Here is a 9,106-nt window from a genome sequence, read left to right as displayed (position 1 = left end):
TAATCACTCCCCTGGGGGTAATAAAAACAATATGATAATCTATCACTGTCAGAATTTTTTTCAGCTGCAAAAAGTGGAATTTCAGGAAAAAAATCAATTCCGAACCATTTTTGTGGGATTATTTCAGCTCTGCCTCCCTCTATATGAGTTCCAGCCCCAGGATGATTTCCCTCAAGATTTCATGGGGCAGCAGATGCTACTGAAGTTAGATAGGTATATGTTCACATCTACATGGAAAGAGAAAACAACTCTAACAATAAAATATTTTTCCTTGAATTTTTTAGACAATCTCAGGTTGTCTATTACATCTAACCCATAATGCCATTACTTTAACGCCATGTATTAACTAGAGTATGTATTTCCTGATCCAAATGCAAAACCCCTGAAAGGGTTAAGATCACCAGGACTGACTCAGAGCCCAGCATTGCAGCAAGGATTGGCTTCAGCTTTCCTGGAGTCACCTGGAAGGTATGTGTCAAACAAATACAAGATGAAATTTCTGATTGTCTAAGTAAAATTGACAAGGGGAACTGATAACTACTTAAGGGTTAGTGTGTAGTAACAAAAAAAATTTCCCTTTGTTGAATCTAAAAATCATAAAGACTAAATTTCTAATTTAGGAAGAAAATTATACAAAACTAATATATCTCTCATGACTACACTATTACATTAACAATTAAACCAGTGGCGGTTATTATCTTTAGCAGTTTAAATATTTTGAAATCTGGGCATATCATGTGCTAAAATATGACTTTAGCACATGTGATTATGTTCTCTTTATGCAGGGGGTTTAGCAAATTAACCTTATCTAGTCAAGAAAACAATGGGAAAGTGTTTTTGGAAAAGCTGGTTTTTCCAAAGTGCCGATTATTCATTACCGACTGTGGAGGTGTTATAGGTTTACATTTCGTCTTTCTAAAGAAACGGTGAACATTATCAGCACTGAATATATGCATTTTCATATCAACTGAAAATCTGTTTTGGTGACCTTCACAATATCCTTAATTAGCTGAGCCTTACTAAATGAAAGCAGTTACACCGCTTTACTAAATTCCTTTAATATATTCATAGTTTAACATCATTTTCTTCAAAGAAAATTGCAAATATGCCCTTAACTTGGCCCATTCTATTAATTTAAGTGTCTGGAAATCAAACAGAATATAAAAAGTAGGCTTTTGTATAAAATTGGGATTTAACTAAAAACATATCTAGATAGTAATGCAATGAAGCAATGAAACATAAAGCAAATTTTATGTTTTGCTTTAATGAATCCGAAATAATATCTGCATGCCTGTGCATATCTATATAATATGCAGAGTGTTTAAACACATACATAATATGTATATAATTAATTTAGTTTACATAATTTATAGATTTTTTCTTTATACTCAGCTTAATACTCTTCAGAAAGAGTTAACTGTGATTATTCTAATTTTTAAATAAATGTCTTTTTAGAGTTAACTGCATCCTCCCTATCAGAATGTTAGAAATGATATTTTGAACAACTAACCACAAGCCAGCGGCAGACTTACTTTGATGCAATGTAAAAAACATATTTTCAGGAGACCTAGAAAAAGTACCTAGGTCAGCATTTAAGGCATTTAAAAAACTTTGGCCCATTAAGATACTTTAAAATCTTTCCCAAATATAGTCATACATTGTTTATTAAATATTGAAATACATTCTGAGAAGTGTGTCATTAAGCAATTTCATTGTAGGAACATCACAGGGTGTACTTACACAAGCCTAAATTTTATAACCTAGGCTATATGGTAAGGGCTAGGCTATGTGGTAAGGACTATTGCTCCTAGGCCACAATCCCATATAGCAGGTTACTGTTCTGGGTATTGTAGGTAATTGTAACACAATGGTAAGTATTTGAGTATCTAAACATAGAAAGGGTGCAGTAAAAATAGTTACAAAAGATAAAAATGGTACACCTGCACAGAGCACTTATTATGAATAGAGCTTGCAGGACTGGAAATCGCTCTGCATGAATCAGTGAGTGAGTGGTGAGTGAATGTGAAGGCCTAGGGCATTACTGTACATTATGATAGACTTTATAAACACTGTATATTCAGGCTACACTAAATTTATAATTTTTCAATAATTTTAAATGAGTATAATTTTTTACTTTACAAACTTTTTAAGTATTTAAACTTTCTGAGTCTTTTGTGATAACACAGCTTAAAACACAAATACATTGTACAACTGTACAAAAGTTTTTCTTTCTATATTTATTCAACAAGCTATTTTCTATTTTGTAAATTTTAAATTTTTAAAAAAGTTTTAAACTTTTTGTTAAAAACTAAGACATAAACAAACACGTTATCCTAGACCTAGACAGTGTCAGGATCATCAATATCGCTCTCTTCCACCTCCCTATCTTGTCCAATGGGAAGGTGATAAGGTTTGGCTGTGTCCCCACCCAAATCTCATCTTGAATTCCCAAGTGTTGTGGGAGAAACCTGGTGGGAGGTAATTGAATCACGGGGGGCAGGCCTTTCCCTTACTGTTCTTGTGATAATGAATAAGTATCACAAGATCTGATGGATTTAAAAAGAGGAGTTTCCCTGCACAAGCTCTCTCAATTTGCCTTCTGCCATCCATGTAAGATATGACGTGCTCCTCCTTGCCTTCTGCCATGATTGTGAGGCTTCCCCAGCCATAAGAAACTGTAAGTCCAATTGAACCTCTTTCTTTTTTAAATTGCCCAGTCTTGGGTATGTTTATATCAGCAGCATGAAAACTGACCAATATAGAAGGTCTTCAGGGACAATAACACACATGAGGCTGTCATCTCCTATGATAACAATGCCTTCTTATAAAATGCCTTCTGAAGGACTTACTTAAGGCTGTTTTACAGTTAACTTTTATCTTTGACAAGTAGGAGTATACCATAAAATAATGATTAAAATGACAGCATAGTAAACACATAAACAAGCAACAATAGTCATTTATTGTCAAGTATTATGTGCTGTACATAATTGTATGTGTTATACTTTTATAGGACTGGCAGTGCAGTAGGTTTATTTACACCAGCTTTACCATAAACACATGAATATTGAATTGTCCTGTGACTTAATGATGCCTGTGATGTCACTAAGCAATAGGAATTTTTTAGCTCCACTGTAATCTTATGAAAAATCATCATATATGTGGTTTGTTGTTGACTGAAGTCATTATGTGGTGCATGACTATAATTTCAGGGAAGATTTTGCCTATAAGCCTAATTTGTATCTTGCATATAGCATATTTTTAATAAATGTTTGACAAATATATGAGTATATATATATACACATGAAATATATATACACATATGTATGTATACGTATTTATTCATTTATCTAATATTCATTTTATATATATGTGCATATGTGTATCTCTCTCTCCATATATATGTATAGACACACAGAGATATATATGTGCATGTATATATATATTTACTCTTTAGTAGATAGGAATTGTTTTCTGAAAAAGCTTTATTTCTTTTTAACTTATCATTAATTAAAAATAAAACTAAGTTATTCATAAAAAATCAATAAGCTAAAGTTTCAGAAGTTAATATTGAGTGAACAAAAAAATTCAAACTAAAAACTTTCCCATATGTTCAGTAGTAAAAAAAAAAAAAGTCCTTAAATATGCCTTTGAAAACATGAGGAGAAGAGGAGGTCCTGGGAGCCCAAGATAGAGTGATTCAAATGGCAGGGAGATAATATGAAAATGTGAAACGTGAAAATGAGTGAGGAACATGGTGCTTCACTCCATCAACACTCTCTGAGATGCTGTAAAAGGGACATATGGAAGCTTAAGCTTAAATAAGAAGTGGGAATTTCCTTGCAGTGATCATAATGATTTTATAAAATTCCTTTTACTTCTGTGGAGACAACGTGGTTAAAGATATCAAAAAATGTCATATTTATTATAAGCTGTTTAAAATGTTTTCTTTTAAACAGAATATTATGCCCATAGAATATACATGAATGTGAATGCGTACTTTTCATTATAATTATTGCAGAATAAATATGTATCAGCTATCTTGTTTAATTTTGCAAGAAATTTATTTAATAAATAATTAATTCTTTTTTTTTTTTTTTTTTTTTTTTGAGACAGAGTCTCGCTCTGTCGCCCAGGCTGGAGTGCAGTGGCGCAATCTCGGCTCACTGCAAGCTCCACCTCCTGGGTTCACGCCATTCTCCTGTCTCAGCCTCTCTGTGTAGCTGGGACTACAGGCGCCCACCACCATGCCCGGCTAATTTTTTGTATTTTTAGTAGAGACGGGGTTTCATCGTGGTCTCGATCTCCTGACCTCGTGATCCACCCGCCTTGGCCTCCCAAAGTGCCAGTTAATTCTTCGTTAAAAATCTGTTGAGTCCATTTACTATACATATATATGCTTGAAGATGCTATCAGTATGAGGAAGATCTTACGTGACAGACACTGTTGCAGATGTAATCTCAATGATTAGTGAATAAGATTCTAACTACTTTTAATGAACTTCAAAGCACGTATTTGACACATATATTAACAAAGGATCTAGGAGTGAGAAGTGAAATATTCTTTGGTATAGGTAGATGCTATAAAGTTAATAATACTGGATAAGTATATGATGTATAAGCACAGATAACATCATCTTGTGACATCTATTTTGTTAGGTGTACTGTGGATATGATTTCAGATGATATTTGAAGTAGTTCTACACAGAATAAAACAGAACATCTCAATCTTAGTGATTTTATTAATACTATTGTCATTAAAATGTAAAGAGTTGAATGTTTGAAAATTATATATGTAATATAGACATATATATGCATACATAAATACATGTATACAGCTGTGCATAAATACATAAAGAACACATATAGTTGTATTTATATTTTTTCAAAAATATATTGAAGAGATTGCTAATTAACTAGTATGTATTACACTGAGCATACAGTAGTCATCCATTCTCTGTGGCCAAGGCCCCTACTGGACAGCTGAAACCATGGATAGTACTAAATTATATGTACACTATACCCAAATTTCTTCTTCCTTTTCCATGATTTCATGTATAGAAGATTCATTCTTACTGTAGATCTTAACAATCTCAGCATGAGATTTTTTTTCTTTCCTTATTAAGCAGAGAACTTTCAATTTTTCACTTGAAGGAATCACTTTATGGCTTCTCTTTGGAATATCTGAATTGCCAGCATGATTACTCTTTCACTTTCGGGCCATTATTAAGTAAACTAAAGCTTCCTTGAAGACAGGCACTGCCATACTGTGACAACCAATCTGATAACCAAGAAAGCTAAGAGACTAATGAGCAGGTAGTGTAGACAGTGTGGATGTGCTGGACAAAAGGATGATTCACATCCCAGATGGGACAAACAGAGATGGCATGAGTTTCATTACGCTACTCAAAAGATAATGCAATTTGAAACTTATACATCGTTTATTTTTGGAATGTTTTACTTAATACTTTCAGGCTGCAGTTGACTAAGTAACTTATCATTTACTTTTGAGCTATAAAAAAGGTTTTAGTTACTAAAAAGGTCACAGTGCTCAAAAAACAGTATGTATCAAAACAGACTTTGTATATCAAATCTATTTTTGTAGTTCAATCAATGGATTCTACATTTAAATTGTAGTGAACACAGTATTTTCATGTGGAAGCATGCATGGATTGTGGGCAGGAAGCTTTAAGCATTAACTCATTGTTTTAATTGCATTTTTCCACTTGAGTTCCCACAGCTCTATTCTTCACCCAAATTCAGGTAGCTAGGCCAAATTACCATTTCCTCAAGGGGACTATTGTCACTCTGGAACCAAATGCAATATAGATATAAGATAAAAATCTTTATATTGCATGCAGATAGAAAAAAATTCCATGAGCTAGATAGTGAATATCAACTGCAGAAACCTCCCCCCACCCCCTGCTAGGGAACATTTGGCAATGTCTGGAGTCATTTTTGGTTGTCACAACTGAGAGTGGGGGGTTATATTGGCATCTGGCTAGTGGAGGTCAGATCTGCTGTTAAACATCTACAATGCAAAGGACGGTTCCACAACATAGAATGATCTGATCCAAAATAACAATAGTGTTGAGATTGGCAAATTCTAGACTAGAGAAAGGGGAGAGAGAGGAACATCATTAATATGACATAAGAGGCAATAGCATGAGATCAACAAGTCTCATCTAAGAATGCACTCCCAGGATCAGGGATGCCTTCAGGAACTGAATCTGTTTGCCATTCCTGTGAGTATCAAACATGACCTATGCTAACAATATACATTAGTTGCCTGCTTTTTGCAAACTAATAAGGATTTCTCTTTGGTGGCAACAAGCATGTTGACCACTAATTGTCCAAGGAGTTCTGATGCCTCCTTTTGATCCATAATTTGTTGTCTTACCACATGCACCTTCTATAGGCTGTCCATGTTTCAGTGACCCAGGACACTGAACCCATTTCAGGGAAGTGGTAGTGTGGATGGAAAGCCTTTCCATTTGGCCCAAGTGGTAGCTAAGTATCAACTAAAGAGTGACGTTTAAGCAGGGTGGTGGTTAAATATTCTTGCCTTCATACACACATCTTCGTCTTGAAAAAAAATTGTATCGCATTATCATACAGTAGTAATAAACATCTCTATTCTAGCAAATAATTAAAAATATTAAAAATTATATTGAAAGAAAATATTTCTATTGTTTGCCTTATATGCATAATATTTTCCCTTGTAAGTCCATGGTAATTTACAGGAAAATTCATTGTGATGTAATCAGTTTCATAAGATTGACAGCAACAGCCCATCTATTATAGATTTTTATGACATGCTAATTTCCCATCTGTCCAGGGCACTTCTTTTCATGTGCCAACGTTTTAGAGAAAAGTTATAAGAATTGAAAGACTACTCTTCTTCTAATTGCAGGATGACAATTAGTAATGCAATATTCTTGCTAAAGGAGAAGGCACGCCTCTTCATTTTTTACAAAGGTCACTTTTATAAAAAATGATCGTTCATTATAACCTCAAAATTGAAAATTATTTTCCAGTAATATAAGCAGGCCCTGTCCCACTTTCACACTTATCCCTAAACCTAAAGTGGCTTCCTTTTTCATATTTATTATCCCCAGTATTCTCTGTGAATTTTCTTTTGCATTAAGAACCTTTCCAAGAAGGTTTCATTGAAACGTGTCACGTAGGGGATTATAAAATTAATGTGATGTCTTTTACAAATACACTGTGAGTACTATAAATAAATCAACCAATAACAAACTGAAGTATTTCTTTTCCCTCTTATGAAAGAAAGTGAGACAATATTCAGAGAAGGCTTAAGAAGCTCAAGTTGAAGTAAAAATTTAAGCTACCCCAGAAAAGACTATAAATACTTGTTTATTACATTTGATTTCTGGTATGCCTAAAGTGAATTACATCTGTGCCAACATATGGATAACTTTGTTCTGAGGGCCTGGGTTTACTAGAGGCATGGGCTGGTTGCATCACATCAGAAGAAATCTCATATTTATACTCAAGTATTATACAGATATTTTGAGTAAAACATTTGAAAAATGTTGAGAGGAATTTTTCCATATTCTAATATTTGGATGTATCATTCTATCATTATGCAAATTCAAGAAAAAAAAATTAATGACCTTGGATGGGAAGAAGAGGATTCATGGGAAATTGGTAGGGAATTCAGAGTGAAATACAGAAAAGAAGGCATTATAGAAATTATTTTACTTAGGTACAATGCAATAGAATACATATTGTTGTTGACTAGTAATAATTTTGCAAACACTGTTTGAAAAACCAACATTCTAGAATGAAGAAAATTAAGAAGACTAACATTCATAAGTATTTCAAAGGGATAATTCTTGATTATAGAAGCTGAACTTCAGTGCATTTTAAAATGACTCCTCAATAGTTTCTATCACTTAGTATATTGCTCTACAAATAAAGACATTATACTATTTACTCAAGTGCTTCAGGGGGAAATCCACATTTTGACTAAAATGCTGTTAAAATGATGTGATAAAAAGATAATCAATATTAGTGAGAAAGGTAAATTTAGTAGTGCTGGTGAGATAAAAACAGTACTCAGCTGTTGTGACAATTATTGAAACCAGCATTTGCAAGTTGCATCAAATCTGCACCTTTTTCATTTAATTTATTAGAATGCTCTGAATAAAGATTAACTCCCTTAGCCTAATATTTCTTGGTTCATTAGCATTAAAATAAGAACTGCAAGTTCCTTGCAATAACCTATAAATTGTTTCTTCTAACTTCAGCATAACTTCTGACAGTGTCTCTAAATCTCCTTGAACTATTATTTTGTCATGTTCAAATCTTTTCAAGCTGTGTTTAATTTAGTCTTTACCAATGGCTAAAGTTTTAAAATTGACTTTTAAAAGCAATCCACAAATTTTGTCTTAGAAACTGGGGGCACACAGCAAAGAACTTTCAAGCCTTTATTCGATATCTTAGCAAAACTTCAGGCCATATGGAGGCTTTGAGAGTAAGTCCCTAAAATATACCAAGGGGCATAGTGAGGGTGGTCACACAAAACGTTTTATGCATGATGTTTTCTCCAAATTTTAAGTAGCAGGGAAAAAAAGAGTAAACAATGAAGTTCTTGTTACCAATCTTGCTGCTTTTTCAAAGGACTCAGGAAGGAAATTTGCTAAGGGCACTGCATAGTATAGGTTATACCAGACAGATTGCACAGAAACCAAGTTAGCTCATATGAGAGATTGAAAATGGAGTAAAAGTAAAGGGAAGAGAAAGAAAAAAAGCCTGAATGAAAACACTGTTGAAACATCTACAGGCAATGATGGAAAAAAAAACACAACATAAAACAATCTAAAGATTTAAAGATTTATCAGATGACAAACAGTTCAAAATTATCATATGGATTCCTTTGTAAATGAAACGACAGTGTAGAGATATATATATATATATCTATGAAATAGATATATATAAAATCTAATAGTTCATTTATTTATTTTTTATGTTTTTGAGACGGAGTCTTGCTCTGTTGCCTGGGCTGGAGTGCAGTGGCATGATCTCGGCTCACTGCAACCTCCTTCTCCCAGGTTCAAGTGATTCTCCTGCCACAGCCTCCTGAG

This window comes from Nomascus leucogenys, chromosome 7b (genome assembly GCF_006542625.1).
Source record: "Nomascus leucogenys isolate Asia chromosome 7b, Asia_NLE_v1, whole genome shotgun sequence".
Lineage (NCBI taxonomy): Eukaryota > Metazoa > Chordata > Mammalia > Primates > Hylobatidae > Nomascus > Nomascus leucogenys.
The sequence above is the reverse complement of the archived record's forward strand: the minus strand, read 5'-3'. Positions refer to the sequence as shown.